The following is a 13,851-nucleotide window of genomic DNA, read 5'->3' as shown; positions in this document are numbered from 1 at the left end:
CAAGTTCTAGTGACCAGCTCAGTTGAGTTGATTTAAGCCTCCAGTTTAATGGTTGCTTCTGTGCATATTTTTTTTTTTTAATGTAGCTTGTCATTTAGCTCTACCCTGTCATCTCTGCTCATTTGCCAAAGCAGCTGTGCAGGCAGTAGGGGGTCAGTGGTGTTCCAATTAAAGGGACCTGAGGGGTGGGATAGGGAGAACAAAGCCATGTGCCGAGCTTCACTTGCTAGCCTTCTAGATTTCCACCATGAGCCCTCGCAGGGCAGAAGCATTCCATATCAGAGTTCCAGGCCACTCGAGAGTGACAGCTGGCTGGCTTGTGTCAGACTCTTGGGCACTTGGGTATCTGGGGTTTAAAATAGCAGTTCTCTGAGGCCATACAATAGCAAGGGCTTATATGGGCTCTGGGGAGGGGAAGAAAAGAGTTGCACAAGAGGCTTCAGCTGACACTGCCAAAATAGCAGCAAAGCTTAGCATTCCAAGCTGTTCCCTGCTGGCATTCCTCCAATCAGGCACCCGGCCCGGGGGTGGCAGCCTGGGGTGGAGTGGCCTTGTTAAAGCCTCACTCTTTTTAGTTGCATTTCTCAGACACTGCCCTTGTCTCCACTGGAAGGACTCTCACCTGTTCTCTGCACAAGAGGTAAGGGATTCAAGCTTAGATAACATTCCTCATTCCGAAGCTAGCCAGGGCACAGGATATACCTGGGAATTGTCTGTATGAAACCTTACGGGAGAGAGGATATTAACGGTAATTGATATTGGACAAAATCCTTTCCTCCCCTCCTTCCATTCTCAGTGGGGGCACAGTTTCTGAGCCCCCACATCCTTACTGGTTTCAAAGACCAGCAGCAAATAATTCCTTGTAGAGAAGCTACCCTCTGCTCTACATCAGGATGGAGAAAGAAAGAACTGAGCCCTGCATGCAAATATGCCGTTGGAAGGTGGGAAGGTGGGAGGTGATGGAATGCAAAACAAGACATGCATCAGTTCCTGCATAAAATACATATGGAAAGCACAGGGATGAGCAGGGGATAGAATTCAGGAGATAGAACTAGAAGCATAATAGAGTTATTCAGGGCAAAACTCTTTTGCCTAATGCCACATTTACAAAAAGAAAATCTAAAGTATGGTGGGTATCAGTGTAGCATCTAGACAATGACTAGATCTGTGTTTTGGGTTTTGTTTTGCAAAGCAGACTGTAAAAAGCACCTCTGGTGGAATTTTGTAGACCACTCAGCACACAGTTTGAGCAGGGGGAGCTCATAGTTGTAGCAGAAATGTATATGTATTCTGAATCATCCTCAGGTTTCCTTAAAGTCCTTTGCATAGTACAAAACTATGTCACGAATGCAGTTTGTAACCTCACTAAATTAGGCTTCATTTTTAACTAAACAGCTTGGCATTTTTAATTGGAGCTGCATTAGATAAATGAAAAGTTACTGTTCTTTTCATTAAATCTTATTGTGGTTTCAGTTTTTTGCAAATTCATATTTTGTTCATTGTGGTTCACAGCTGATAACTTGTCTGTTTAATTCTTTGTGGGTAAAAATTGCCAGCTGAGTGTAAACATATGTGGGCTTCTAGGAGTTTTGCTTTATTAAAATAGTTGGGTCTATTTTAGTGAGATCTGAAGTTTTATCAAAACGTTATACAATATGGATTCACCTGGTCCTCCTGTCTAGAATCTGAACCTGTGGAAAGAATTCCTACATGCTTTAGGGCTACAATCCTACACACATTTACAAGGGAGTCAGCCTCAATGAACACAGAGGGACTTCAGAGTAAACGCGTATAAGATTGCACTGCTTAATAGATGCTGGATGCATTTCTTAGCACCTGGTGAGAGGATAGGGTATCTGAGAGACTGAAATGCCTAGCAAGATAATGAGGGGGCATCTGCTTGTGGCAGCTCAAAGGGAACTAAGGAGGGAATGGAGTCAAACCACCCAAGACAAATAACTTACCTTCAAAACCCATGTTAGCATCTAATAAGTCAGGGATGGGGAAGATGTGGCTCTCTCCAGATGTTATTAGATTCCAATTCCCATCAGTATGAGCCAGCTTTGTTAATAGCCTGTGTCACAGACTCCTTTTATAATCTTGGCTGCATGACTGTCTTGAATTCACCCCTCCATCTAGAGCATGGGTGGGGAACCAGCGATCCTCCAGATGTTGCCAGACTACAGCTCCCATCATTCCTAATTGTCGCCCATTCTGACTGGGGCTGATGGGAGTTGGAGTCCAACAAGAACAACATCTGGAGTGCTGCTAGTTCTCCACTCCTGATCTAGACAATGAAGTGTCCACTTTTTTATCTGTAGATCCTGGTTCATCATTGTTAAAGTTAGCCCGGTCTTGGAGTAGGGATGCTAGAGAACTTCACTGGGTCTGCATTTATAAGCAAACTAGCCTGATTTGCACATTCTGGATCAATCTACATTTTACAATACAGTGTGTGTGTGTGTGTGTGTGTGTGTGTGTGTGTGTGTTCTTTCCTCAATAATGTTATAGACAAGCCAGCATTTGCTGTGAAGCCAATGTTATCACCACTCTATGGAGGAATAAGGATCTCTTTGCAGTAGTCTCTCATGTAATATACAGGATATCTGAATATACATGTAAGATTCAAACATGTGCAAGACTCCCAAGACAAGTTGTGCTTTAGATGTTATTGCAACTTTTCTCCCTTTATCTCTTGCAAAATCATTTTGTGAACGGAGGGAGTGGGATCCTTGATTCTGCTATCATACAGCTGTTGTACATGGCTCAAATAATACATGCTTTGATGCTCTGTCCCTAGGCAGAAAAGAGAAACATGGAGGTATGGCAGGGAACAGATGGCCTGACACATGGGAGTTATTTGTAGTGCCGTGCAGAACCTCCCTACCAAACCCCTCCAGTTTCACTTAGTTTGGGGATTTGCTTCAAACTTGAAATGGGCAGGCTGGATTTGCTGAGAGCTTTTGCTGAGACTCAGGAATGTTTTGAGCAGCCAAGACTACTGGGCAAGGTCTGGGCAAGGCTCAAACTGATGTACAGTGTCAGGTGGAAACATGCAGCTCAGGAAGAACCTGGCTTTAAACATGAAACTCAGGGGGGAAATGGCTTGGGAATCTACTGAGGATTATGGAGGCCTCTATTTTAGTGATGGATACAAAGCTTGGAATCCAGGCTTAATGAATTGTTCTTGGAAGGGAAGGGAACCAAGAGATTCCTTAAAGGCAAGTTTCCATGCCCATCACCCTTTGATATCTCAGTCTTTTGTAAACATAACAGCACTTATAGAGGTGGTTACAAGCAAAGGTTACAGTGATGGCACCAGAACAGAAAACATTGTGGTGGGCACAAAAGGGGGAAATTAGATTGCTACAGGGAGGCAATCCTCAAGCCATCTTTAGTCTTGCAAGTGGAACAATGCATAGATGAGAATGCCAAACTGTAAAGGCACCCTTAAATCCACAAAGCATAAGCTGCAGAATGAAATTCTTTGATTAGGATTCACACATCCCTCATCCCTTCTTGTAATTGTGCATGAATTTAGTGTCCAGGACAGGTTTAAAGCCACAGGTTTATGCCACAAATTCCATGAATCTCCAAATGTGTTCTTCAGGCCAAAGTTCACAGTACAAACACTTATCTTTATATATTTCTACTCCAGTATAATTGATTGAAGATCAGAAAGGAAAAGCACTCTGACTATTTGAAAAAGACCTTTCCTTGAAGTACAGAAAAGAGGGTTGGGTGGGGTCAAGCTGTGTGTCAAGCAGGGGTGGAGGAAGGGGGACTGTGGGGGTGGTCCGCCCCGGGTGTCACCACTGAGGGAGGTGACAAACTGCCAGGTGGCACTCACCGCAGGTCCTGAAGCATGCCCAAGCCATGTGTCTCTCCTGTGAGTGACGTGGTGGCTTGGGTGCCCGCAGGCTCTGCGCTGCCCAAAGGTCCGCCCGCTGCCTCCCCCCAACTGTAGGGTGGTTGAGTGAGAGGAGGCAGGCAGACTCCTTGGAGGCCCCGTGGAGCGTCCTGCCCCACCTGGCCCCACCCCACGAGTGGCTGGCCCTGCCCCAACAAAGGGCATGCGCAGGGCATCGGCTTGCTCCACCGCTGGTGTCAAGGGCAGATACTTGCCACCCTCACCCCATGTTAGTACTGTCTGTGGTTAGCTAAGAGACAAGTGTCCTCACATTCATTTCTCAGCACTGGTATAAACCAACTTTATGGTGAATTAAGTCATTTGCACTGGGTTTACAGAAGTCTGTGCAATGCACCATCTCAGGATTTATTATCCCTTGAAGTTGTATGTCTGAACCGAATGTCCAATGAAATGCACTGGTGATGTTCCACCTGCAGTGTTTGAACTTCAGGTCCCTACTTGAGGTTGAGATCATCAGCTGATCAGCTTGCATGTATGAGCCAGCCCTTATAAACAAGCCCACACTTTTGGGATGTTGTTGTTCATGTCTTGGGCTAAATTCACAAATGGGGACCAGGTCTGTGCTTCCAGACCCCACCCATCATACACTCCCACCCCCTCAACATTTGTGCAGGTGTGATATCTGCTAAGGAGATACCTATATATGCACAGACAGCTGAAATAAGTGTAGGTTTCCATGCACTCCATAGCCCTGGGTGATCAGGATTCCTGATCACATGACAGTCTTGCACAGACATCTCTTTTGTAAACATTGTGTTGAACATGTGGATGTCCGGGAAGCAGGGTGCACAGCAGCAGCAATGGGGTTGGAGAGGTCGATGTGGTCCCACTCTCCACACATGCCCTACATATAAACAGCAATGTCTGCTGTGGCCCTCAGCATCAATGTAAAGTTGTCTACCTTACAAGATTATTGTAATGATTGCTAAGGTAATATGTTGACAATAATTTTTATTAGTTTTCAGTTACAATAATTCAATGGTAGCTTTATTATAACAATGACAATTTATAATCCAATTACTAATCCCAATCATTCAGATGCCAATTTATATAATTTAGGTGGCTTGATGCATGCTAGAATTGATGGTTTGATGATTTACCTTGTTTCTGCATTCCAAAATCTTATTCGTCTCAATGACATTCCATTCAGAATAACAACAATGGCAATATTAACAACATCCATTCGTCTTGACACATTAAATGATTTATAAATCTATAGGTGAACCATTCATAGTATATCCTTATTCCTCCTGTGTGTGACAATTATTCTGTCTGTGGTGTTCCTTCCTGTCCTTGTAAAATTGTTTCCCAGCCGTTGCTGCTCTCCAGATTGCTAATGTAATATGAAACACATATGAGAAAGAATACTAAGGATGGCTACACTATTTACTGCCTTTTCTCTGCATTCAACAGGACTAGAAACATTATTTTAAAACAGATATTAAAAGGAGAGTTGAACAAGTTATGACCTTGCTTCTCAGCTCTATCAAAAGTAAACCCAAAGGATATGGCCCAGTCAAAGATATGTGCTCTCTGGGCTTGAAAGTTAAGTACAAGCTTAAATCTCTCCCACCGAAACCAGTGGGGCTGAAAAGTGCTTAACTTGGGTTAGACTGTGGCCAATGTCCTTACCTAGATGATTTGGCTTTTAGATATTTAAACCCTCTCCCCGCCCTCTGCTTTCTGTAGTTGCCATTTTCTAAAGGTGGAGTCCAGCAGATGTGGTTGGAAGCCTTAATAGCATCCTTGGAGATTGCCTAAAGAATATCTGTTAGGTCAGGAACTGAGGTTATCACTTTTAGTTTAAGGTCCTTGTTTTTTTAAAAAAAACAAAACACCAACCTGTAACTCGTTTGGGTTCCTTGATATAGAGAAAAACACAACTGAAAAAGAAAAAGAAAAAAGAAAAAAGACAGATAAATGGATTCTGCTAAGCTATATAGCTATGAAATTATCCCTATCACTTTCCATTTTAAAGATGTGTAAGGAAGAAAAGAGCAAATGAATTCACCCTTCATAAAAGGGAACAGCAGAAAAGGGGATAACCTCAAAACCTTCCACTCCAGATTTTTTTTTATTTCCTTATCTTTGTGACACTCTCCACATATCTCTTACTTCATTTGAAACAGGCCTAATTCTCAACACTGTGTACCCTGCTCTATCTCACATCTGGCTTGCTCTTGGTTATCCGTGTTGGGTGATGCTGTTGCTAATCTCTTGCCACCTATTTTAGGAGAACTTTGTTGCTAAGCAACAGAGCCATGGAAGAGAATGGAGGCTCCACTGTTGTAGTATATCAGCAAGTTAACATTTCCAAATCTGAGCCAAGATGGAATAGCTTCCAGCAAGAAATTGTGTCTTGTAGGCATAGATGGCACTGCTGTTTTCCTGAAAGCTTAATCATTCCACTTCTTGTCAGTAACTTTTCATCTCCAAAGACAAGACATGATGTAATGACTATGTACAGAGTATACTAGAAGTGAGCAAAAACCAACCACTTTTCTAGTTCAACTACATATTACTTGAGGTCCAAGAAGCTTTTACAGCCTTCAAGCTCATGAGAGAATGCTGAAAATTTCCTTCCTTCCTTCCTTCCTTCCTTCCTTCCTTCCTTCCTTCCTTCCTTCCTTCCATCCATCAACAGAAGCATTTCATAAATGGTCACCTAAGACAAAATTAAGTCTTCTTTCCTGGTTTCTGGATTCCTTATATAGACACTGCATCAGTCACTCAATGAAAGGTGTTAAATATTGCTGCACACCACTCCAAACTCTGAGCAATGTGAGATTCCATTGGTTCCAGGTGCTTACCCAGAGTTTGTGTTTCCTTTGAAATGAGATACAGTGGAAATTGTGGTGCCCTTATGATATGTGGGATCATCTTAATAGATGGTCCTGATTGCCATTACCCTCACGGCAGGGTGGCACCACGGTTACCCAGGGCTATTGCCCAATCAATTTGAGTGGAGTGATCATGGGGGGGGGGGTATAAAAGCGGCAGTGTGCCAATCACCTGCTTTGTGCTGACAAACACCTGCCCACCCTCCCTTTAATTTAGGTGTCCTCTAGCCTTGCTTTGGACTTTGGTTGATTGCCCATCTTGGGATGGGGACCGGGTAGGAATTTTTCCATTTGGCAAATTGGCACTGGTAGCTTGGTTTTCGCCTACTTCTTAGCAATCGTCACAAATTTGTAAGGTTTGGCGGTTAGGCATTGGCTTATTGTTGAGCGGGGGAGGGGAGGTTGGCCATAGCCTGCCCCTCCATTGTCCAAGGGTATTCCATTAAAGGAATCCAGGGCTCGGATCCTGTCCGAAGTCCGCTTGAGGGGCTAGTGCCAGGCCAGGCCTCTGGGAATACCGGGGGGAGATGCAAGCGGGTTCCCCTGAAGCAGCGCCCCTTTGGGTGGTTTACCCTTACAGACTTCCTGCAAAGGGGGCAGGAGTCCAATATAGTCTTTTGCCAATGCCTAAGCCAATACCACTCACATTTCCTGTAATCAATAAAGTTGTGGCCAAAATTTGCCCAATAACCTTAAACAAAAAATCTTTGCCTGTGTGAATTTCTTTATTCTAATGGGGACTTGAGGGTCTTGACATGCAAATGGTTTATTTACACATATATACAACCTGAGCCTACAATGGAGGAGTTCACAGCATTAACACCCCATAGTGTTTCTTCCCCTAAAGCCACAGCCTTGGATTCAACCAAAAATCAATCAGGCATCTCTCTCTCTCTCTCTCTCTCTCTCTCTCTCTCTCTCTCTCTCTCTCTCTCCTCCCAGTCTGCTTCCTTGCTTCTAGCTCATGTCACTCAACACTCCCCTCTCCTCTCTGGCCTTTCTCTTTCTAACTAACAGTGAATTGAAAGACTCCCAGTCCTCATTGCTGCACAAAGATAGTGTGCAAGGAGTCTGGGGATAGTAGACATGATGAGGTAAGGCATACAAAATGGAAATAATTAAGACTAGGTCATTTGTTTTTGCCTTTATTTTGTGGAGTAATTAGATTTTGTTTTTTAAAATCACTGTGCATATTTTACAATCAAAAAGTGCCCAGTAGTTTGGGATGGCTCAGCTTGAAACACGTTTTGGACATGATTTGCAGAAGTCTCAAGCCTTGTTCTGGTAGCAATATATGTGGTCCTGGTGGCACTCTTCCAAATTCTTGAGGCTGCATGAATCACCGTCAAATCACTGTGGCTGTATCCATGGATGGGCTGGTCACACATTATTACATCATGTCAGCTATGCATGTGATTGGTGACATAAAGGTATTTTAATTTTTGTCTCATGAAGCAGCCCCAGGACATGCTGAAAATATACACACTTCTGATATCTAGATATTAAAGTGTGTCCCACAAGACAAGGGTGGACAGAGGGTAGTTTGGCAACTACTCCCAGACCTCTATGTGTTCTGCAGTGGAATTGCAAGGATTTCTGACTCTCAGTTGTTTAGCAGTAGCTTTGGGGTAGCCAGGAGTAGAATTTTGTGTAGAAAAGCTATGTATTCCATTCATTTCTGATACTCAAAACAAATTCCTGGGCTCAGAGTTTTTAAATTTGAAGTGCATGTTTTTTGCACCAGGCTCCAGCTGGCAGATGTTGGGGTTCTACTAAAATAAAATAAAATAATGTCCTGCAAGGTTTAAGTCTTTTCATTCTTGCTCTTTAAATGAAGGTGGTTTCTAGAAATGCTTAATGAGGTGTGTCTGCGATTCAGGGTTTCCCAAGTGTCTGTAGTTCAGGGTTTCCCAAACTTCTAAGTTCATTGATCCCTTGATGAGCTTATAAGGCTGTCATCAACCTTCAACCTGAATTCTGAGAAATGTACATACATGCATACACACACACACACACACACACACACACGATTGGATTTGCATGCTGCCTTTCCACAGTCCAAACAATGCTTAAGGTGGCTTACAACATTAAAAAAAACCACATAACTACAGCATATCAAAAGGAATCATAAACAATAAAGGAAAAATAAAAAATACACAACCAAAACTGAACATTTTCCACATAAATCACAAGATCTAAAATAAAGATACAAAAATTCAACAGCAACAGCAACATCAACCTCCTAAGCCCCCCAAGACAACACCCTATTTATTAAATGAAATAAAGTAAAGAAATATCAATATATAATAAACATTGGTTAATCATCCATCACCATGATGATGGCTTTTTTTTAAAAAAAAAATGCTGTTATTTTTTACCTATGTCATTTTAAAGTGTGATATGAATACTGTATTCTTAGTTTTAGATTTTAGATTTATGTGGAAATTGTTTTCCACTTGCTTGTGTATTTTATTATGTGGTTTATTTATTGTTTATGACTTCTGTAATTATGTAAATCGTTTCCTATTGTAAGCCGCCTTGATCATTGTTTTCGACTGTGGAAAGGCGGCATTCAAATAAAATGTTGATGATGATGATGATGATGATGATGATGACCATTACAAGGAGTAATGAAATGTAAAAAATAAGGAGGTAAAGCAAGTGAAAACAATAATGACAAATAATAAAACTACATGGTCTGAGAATACTGTTGCATCGTGGAATCATTGTAATAAATACAGAGGCGCTTCATTGACAAGGGAGACACACTCCCACCCAATGGTTCTTTCCAACCCTTAGATCTTTATTTATCCCCTGGACAGCCCCCTCATCCCCAGGGGGTCGGTACTGACTTCTGTGGGAAACCCTGATATAAATAGGCCACATAGGAGCATAATGTAGTACAATAAGGTATTGCCTTGTGAGCAGCAATTTTTATCTGCCAAATGTGGAAGGGTATGTATTACCACACTGCAGTGAAGGGAAGGGCCATAAGGAGCCAGTGTGGTGTAGTGGTTAAGAGCGGTAGACTCATAATCTGGTGAACCGGGTTCGTGTCTCGGCTCCTCCACATGCAGCTGCTGGGTGACCTTGGGCCAGTCACACTTCTCTGAAGTCTCTCAGCCCCACTCACCTCACAGAGTGTTTGTTGTGGGGGAGGAAGGGAAAGGAGAATGTTAGCCGCTTTGAGACTCCTCAAGGGGAGTGAAAGGCAGGATATCAAATCCAAACTCTTCTTAGCTCAGTGACATGTTTTGCATGCAGAAGGCCCCAGCTTCAAGCCCTGGCATCTACAGATATAGCTGGGAAAGATTCCTGTCCAAAACCCTGGTGAGCCACTGCGAGTCTGTGTAGGTAATGCTGAATTTGATGTGCTAGATGGACCAATGCTATGGCTCAGCAGAAGAGAGTTTCCTGCGTTCCTCAGACCTCTAGATCTGTACTAAATCTGTGTTGTTAATTTCAGCAAACGCTGCAATATGTGTGTGTGTGTGTGTGTGTGTGCGTGTGTGCGCACCATGGGAATGTGGGTGAAATATCATATGTAATGTCTGGATTTTCCATGGGATTTCCAAGGCGGAATTGACATCTGGGGGGAATTTCCAAGGGGGAAAAAAGTTTAACAAATATGGGGTTTTCTAAAGAAAAAAGAAAAAGAAAAAAGAAAAAGCTGAGGGCATCCTAGTTGTTGTTGTTGTTTTTTAAATATGGCAACCCTAGACAGCAATCCTGATGCAAGTTGCAATGGAACTCACTTGGATAGTATCAGTATTGTAAAAAGACACACCTCCAGCTGGTTTTCCAAGGGCATCATAGCTATTTAAAATAGTTGCCTGTGATTCCTATTTAAGTATCACGGCTTCTTTTCCTTTATTTAATTACAGGTAACTGAAAATGTCAGACACTGAAGAGATCATTGAGGAATATGAAGAGTAAGTACTAGGTTCTTCAATGTTTTCCTTTCCCATCTATATGCAGAAATGTGTCTTGCTTTTCTGTCACTCACTTTGATTTATGTGGCTGTGTGGTCATTCAGATATGCCATTCTTATATTTCTACAATCTGGTCCAGAGGGGAGATAAATCACAGCATGAAATCATTCTGAATGATTAGGGTGCTGATCCATAGCAAATATTTTATTTATCTTCCCCTCTGATGTTTAGGTAGTGAGTGCTGCTGTGTAAAGAGCTAAAATGCTACTATCTACATACAAGAAAAAGGTTGCACTTGGGGAAACCATTCTTTAGGAAAAAGCTCTGAAGGGGGAAACCTCCGAAAGAGGCCAATAAGAACTGAGCATGCTCAGTGTTTTCGGAATGCTGACTGACTCTTGGGAGGTGAACTGGAAAATAGGGCTGGAGAATGGAATGGAGAGGCTGGAATCTTGAACACAAGGACTGCATACTGCAATATTTTGTTCCAGGTCATTAGATAATAGCAATTGATAAACCTAACATTTATGCATTTGTGTAACACTTCCTTTTTTTTAAAGTGCTAGTGAACTAGCCCCCCCCCCCTTCTAGCCTGTGATCTTTGGATGAAGGGTGGTATAGAAATTCAATAAAATAATAATAATAATAATAATAATAATAATAATAATAATAATAATAATAATATAAGGAGGGAGTGAAGATCAGCATCAGAATTTTTTTATCAGCATGGGAATAATAATACATCAGCATGGGAATAATAATAATAATAATAATAATAATAATAATAATAATAATAATGTATATCCTGCCCATCTGGCTGGGTTTCCCCAGCCACTCTGGGCAGCTCCCAGTAGAATGTTAAAAACACAATAAATACATCAAACATTAAAAACTTCCCTAAACAGGGCTGCCTTCAGATGTCTTCTAAAAGTCAGATAGTTGTTTATTTCCTTGACATCTGATGGAAGGGCGTTCCACAGGGCAGGCACCACCACCAAGAAGCCCCTCTGCCTGGTTCCCTGTAGCATTACTTCTCGCAGTGAGAGAACTGCCAAAAGGCTTCGGAGCGGGACCTCAGTGTCCAGGCTGAAGGATGGGGGTGGAGATGCTCCTTCAGGTATACTGGATATAAAAACACACACTTAACAAAGTAGAGCTGCGGAAGTGCCAATTACTATTTCACTTCAGGCACCACAAATGTCTAGGGCCCATCCTCTTGATAATTTTAGTATTTCTCATAAAGCTCTTAGAGGGTTTGTTACAAGCAAGTGGTATATAAATTTTATCAGAAAACGAAGTGCTGAGAAGGGATTCCAGACCCCAGAGGTGAAGGTCTCACTAGGCTTCTTCTGAAATTAAAAGAGAATCTGGGTCTCTGAGGATTCTCAGGACCTTCACGTAGGAAACCTGACCCAAGCGTAGAATGACAGGCTGTTGGGATTTAAAGATTTTGGATACCGGAAGAAATGTTGATATAGTACTTAATTAGGAACCAGTAAGAGCCATACAGCTATAAATGCCTGGGAGGTATAGATGGCTTGTGACTTGGTTATGTCTGTAATTTTGGAAATTCTTCCTACCTTTTTTGATTCTGTTACTCCCACTCACACAGACTTTCTCAGTTTTCTACACTCCCATAGCTCACTCATCAGCTTCTTGTTTTCCAACTGCAAGGACTAACCCAGAAGAGAGCACTGAAAAATGCTCTTTCACAGCCTGCCACATTCCTGCTCTGGCATTTTTATCAACACCTGTTCCAGTTACATGAGCTGCATCTCCAGCTGATGCACAACATGAAGTCATGCCTAAGCATGTCGTATAGGCAACCTGCTACTTCCAGTCCTCTCCCCGAAAAATAAGCTGGCCCTAGATCTGCATGTCACTTCACTTAAATGTAGCTAACTGTCCCTTAACACAGCAAGCTTTTAATTGCATGAGGTGGGGTGTGAGATGGCCCCAGGTATTTGCTTATCTGTTCCAGGGGTTTGGAAATATATGTGAACTCCTGCCACCATATGGGCAGAATCCACTCAGCAAACAAAAAACAAAAACCCTGACTGTGGAACAAACAGAAGTGTCTTGTTGTGGCATCTTAAAGCTAGCAGATTTATTCTGGCATGAAATTTTGTGCGACTTGACTCTTTTCCGCTGTTTCTGCTTAAACTCTTCTCCGCTGTTTCTGGCATAAATTGTAAGTTGTAACTTGGTTGTAGTGCATTCTTCCAAAAAGAATATGTGTCAGAGACCATGGATCATGTTGTTCTAAAATCACTTACAGTGGTACCTCGGGTTAAGTAATTAATTCGTTCCGGAGGTCCGTACTTAACCTGAAACAGTTCTTAACCTGAAGCACCACTTTAGCTAATGGGGCCTTCCGCTGCCGCCGGAGCACGATTTCTGTTCTCATCCTGAAGCAAAGTTCTTAACCCGAGGTACTATTTCTGGGTTAGTGGAGTCTGTAACCTGAAGTGTATTTTACCTGAAGCGTATGTAACCTGAGGTACCACTGTATTATTATTATTATTATTATTATTATTATTATTATTATTATTATTACAAACCAGCCATTATTCTAATCTAGGTGTTTTCCCTTCTGCTTTACAGGGAACAGGAAGGTAAGGGAATGAAAACTGTCAGATGTTTTCCAAATCCACCATTGCTGCTCTAATAACGCTCTCTCTTTTACTCTCTTCCGACTTGATGCAGAAGAATGCGTCGAAGAAGGTAGGCTTCCATTGTTACTATAAGAGTCAAGGTTAGATGAGGTGATGTGTTCTATTGGGTCATAATACCATGCCATAAAAAAACAAAACTATTATGGGATTGGAGACCTTAATATGTATCATGAATTTGTTATTTACATATACTGTATATGAAAAACTATTAGGTGTCTCAGTGTAGCGAGTGTAGCTACTGATGTGTAGCTACATTGTCTGAAAAGGGACTTTTGCTCATGTCACCATCATCTGAAATGGTGATATGGGGGAGAGCTTGTTTTCTGTAGTGGCTTAGAAGTGGCTCCCACTATGGGGACCTCCTGGTCACATGAGGTTCTCTTTCTTTGGTAGTGTTCTATCATAAAACTGTTCTGTTTCAACTGGAAGCTCCTTATAGAATTTTTGTGTGAAGAAGAAAATGAACGTATGAT

At 42.1% G+C, this 13,851-nt stretch overlaps 1 protein-coding gene across 2 annotated transcripts in view; it reads left to right on the top strand.

Annotated features, from left to right (window-relative positions):
• The first annotated feature begins 552 nt into the window (after positions 1-552).
• TNNT2 (troponin T2, cardiac type) overlaps positions 553-13,851 on the top strand; it is a 36,428-nt gene continuing 23,129 nt past the window's right edge. Inside the window, exons 1-3 of one of the 2 annotated variants that reach the window (XM_082227455.1) lie at positions 553-640; positions 10,656-10,714; positions 13,410-13,427. The gene's annotated coding sequence lies outside the window, so the exon portion shown is untranslated. The remainder of the gene's footprint in view (positions 641-10,655; positions 10,715-13,409; positions 13,428-13,851) is intronic. The other variant, XR_014220911.1, reaches the window with a different exon arrangement.

Source organism: Podarcis vaucheri (assembly GCF_965113315.1).
Source record: "Podarcis vaucheri genome assembly, chromosome: 6".
NCBI lineage: Eukaryota > Metazoa > Chordata > Lepidosauria > Squamata > Lacertidae > Podarcis > Podarcis vaucheri.
Note: the sequence above shows the minus strand (reverse complement) of the source record. Positions and strands in the feature narration are given on the sequence as shown.